The sequence below is a fragment of the Temnothorax nylanderi genome, unplaced genomic scaffold (assembly GCF_030848795.1).
Source record: "Temnothorax nylanderi isolate EJ_2023f unplaced genomic scaffold, tnyl_v1.0 TNYL_tig1546_pilon, whole genome shotgun sequence".
Lineage (NCBI taxonomy): Eukaryota > Metazoa > Arthropoda > Insecta > Hymenoptera > Formicidae > Temnothorax > Temnothorax nylanderi.
The window spans coordinates 1-3,612 of NW_027250604.1; the positions used below are offsets into that span (position 1 = coordinate 1).

The window sequence follows — 3,612 nt, forward strand, 5'->3', positions numbered from 1 at the left end:
CATGAAATAATAAATAAGAGGCCTTCAGCCGATTCGGTGCACGTGGTGCACACTTTCAGCACTTAATACATTTAAAATTGATAATTCGTAGAGTTCATTACAGAAAACGATTCTTATGATCAATTAAGAGTTTGATACATTAATTTATAACATTTAGAAGCATTTTGAGCAATTACACTTTTATTACACCTTTAACACTTTCTACACCTGTATCGTAGGATTCAGCGTGCGGAGCGAGCCAGCGAAGGCTCTACACTTCTGTTTACACTTTTGACACTTTCTACACTTGCACGTTAGATTTCGGTATACGAGACGAAGTCACCGAAAGGTGCAACACTTTCTACACTTTCTACACTTGACGTCTAGAATAAGCGTGCGAGATCAAGGTCGGTAAATGGACGACGGCGTAAAGGAAGGTCTTCTCACGGGCGCCATTTTGGGTCCACGAAGTATGTGTGAGTGTGTGTCGTACGAGAGCGGCAGTCTGTATTGGTCTGTCAGGTCTGTATTCTATACATATACAATCGAGCACTATTATCGAGCATTATTAATTGCAGTCACGGTGACACTACGAGAAAAGCGACTGTGTAAAATAGGAGGTAGTGTAAAATTTGTTGAAGGAAGGAAATATTTAGTTCGGAACGGAAATACATTTAATAATGCCAGCCTGTTGTGCAAAGAATTGTCGTAATCGTGCGGAACAAGGATTTCGTCTATTTAGATTTCCTCGCGATAACAGCGTAAAGAAATTTGGAGCAAGCAATGTAATACATATCCGAAAGAGAATTCGAGGTTATGTGAGGTATTGATAATATTATTTGATGTAACTAATAATTTATACTATAGTGTTCAATTGTAAAACCTAGTACAGGACAATTTGCAAATCAAAAATTATTAAATTTGATTTAACTAACAATAAGACATAATAGGTATCGAGACTTAGCAAGTGTGTTATTAATATACTAGGTTTTAAAATTGTATAGTTAAACATTTGCTGCAATTCTTAACAAATATAATAAATAAGCAATTAATATTTGTTGTCGTTGCAGTTTCATTTTGACGATTCACAATTTGAAGGTGGGCGGCAGGATGGATGGCGCAAATTAAAACCCAATGCTATTCCTACTATTTTTGTAAATGAGGAAATTGTTACTGAAGGTTTACGAGATGAAACTGAATCTTCTGCAACTATTTTTTCTGAAGAAGGTTTACGAGATGAAATTGTATCTTCTGCAACTATTTTTTCTGAAGAAGGTTTACGAGATGAAATTGTATTTTCTGCAACTATTTTTTCTGAAGAAGGTCCACGAAATGAAACTGAACCAATTGCAACTATTTTATCTGAAGAAAATGTTATTAATGGTAAGTGGTAAATATTATGTTATGTCATTTTAAACATTTTAATCATAATCTTATCTTTATTTTGTAGACACAAATGTTCAGCATGATGATCGTCAGCCTGTGTTCGTTTCCGCAGATACCGGCACTCAAACTGAGGAAGATAGTAATGTTACAACGTTCCAAACTGCATACTATTCTAATAATAATGGAACAATCAGACAAGCCAATTTAATTAAATATTTTAAGAAAGAATTAGTTCATACACAACAAAAAATAATATACTTAAATCAAAACTTGGAAAAGAAAGGCTATTGAGATTAAAAGCTGAGAAGCACACAAATGCACACATAAAAGCATACAAAAACTTGAAGAAAAAATATGCAACACTATCGAAAAAATTGGAAGAAATGCCAATTCTTAAACAATTTGCATCAGAGTTAATTGGTTCACAATCAAAATGGTCCCCGGAATGTTTAAAATTGGCTACGCAAATAAGATATGCTGGTAAGTGGAATAGTTTATGAGTACTTGTTTATTCATGAATGATAATGAAATAAAACGATGATATATGTTCTTTGGCTTACAGTAGGATGGAAAGCATATTTGTATTTAAAGAAAGATATGGGATTACCTCTTCCATCTTATTCCACATTATGTAAACATATAAATAAACTAGATTTTAGCCCTGGCGTGCTAAAAGACGTGATTTCCTTAATGGAAAAAAAAAAGAAAAACTCACAAATCTTCACATCAATCGGATTGTGTACTTTTAATGGATGAGATGGATATTCAAAAAACGTTGGAGTATGATGTCAGCACAGGTAATACAAAGCATTAAAATGGAAATAGATTTTTTAAATTAAATAATTAAATAGTTAAATTAATATAAAAATATAGCTCATTGTCACAACACCATCAATCTACTGGTCGTCTGTAGGGAGCGCCCCGTTTGACCACGTTGCGATTGATCACAGCGACCGTTGCTTGGAGTTTTTCCACTGGATCAGCTAATCTGATATTTTTACATTAAATCGGTGACGTGAGCAATCGGGTCCCACCCCATCTGTAACATGATCATGGTGATTTGACTGTTTTTGTACAGTCAATTTAATACGAGAATTTTTTGGAGAATGAACAACATCTCAACATAATAGACGAGTATGCAATTCCTGGAAACAACTGTTATTTACAGAATAAATAGAGCAATTAATATTTTTAGTATTTATTAAAAGTAGAAAGTAGTATTAGTAAGATAGTAGATATTTATTAAAATTACAAAATGGTTTTTGATATTGGTATCTTAATTAAAGTAACACGATGAAATAAGTAAGTTCTATTATTGTGAATAAGAAATAACTTGTTAACATTGTATATTTATTTCATTTTGTATAAATCAAGCACCCACTTCACACTTATATATGCTCTCCAACAATTTTTTCCAATCCAAATCCAAAAAATTCTTTACTTTATTTTACAGCTTTAGATTATTAGTTTAAATTTTTCTATTTAATTTGCATTTTTCCTAATTTTCACATAAATTTTGATGTTTTCTTACGTATGTAGTAATAAATTATACCTATATTTAGTGTTCCTTCTCTTTGTTTTATTTACGGCTTAGGATCTTTCATCGGTCAAACAACATGTAAAGATAAAAATACACTAAGTTCAAGTGTTGTTGTTTTTATGCTGAGAGGATTAAATGAAATTGGAAACAAAACATCGCGTGGCATCTTACAACAAAATCATCAGATGAAGAAGACATGTGTAAATTAATTTTAGAATAATTGAGGATGTAGAAAAAATAGGTTACAAAGTACATGGTCTTGTCTCAGATATGGGATCAAAGAACCAAGCTGTTTGGCGAACATTAGGTTTCAAAGTGGGCAAAGATAATAACACACCCTTTATAACTCATCCCGTACGACCGGATGATTCTTTATATATATTTCCAGATGTTCCTCATCTATTAAAAAATTTACGATCAGCTCTAATGAATAATCTGATTATAAAAGTAGCTGTAACGGTTATGCAATCTGAAGAATTACCTTGTAATGAAGTTCGGTTTCGATATCTCGAGCAATTAGAAGAGATTCAAAGACGTTATCAGTGGAAACTTGCGCCAATATTACTGCGGGTATCTTGAAACCTCAAGTTTCAATAAAATGGATGTGCAAGCTGCAGCTCATATATTTTCGGAGAGAACAGCAGCCGCTTAGAGACTTTAGTAACACTAAAAATTATAGAACGAGATGCGTTAACAACAGCTTGGTT

General features: G+C 32.7%; 1 pseudogene; it reads left to right on the forward strand.

Annotated features, from left to right (window-relative positions):
• The first annotated feature begins 1,049 nt into the window (after positions 1-1,049).
• Positions 1,050-3,604, forward strand: LOC139787422 (uncharacterized; annotated as a pseudogene).
• Positions 3,605-3,612: the final 8 nt, after the last annotated feature.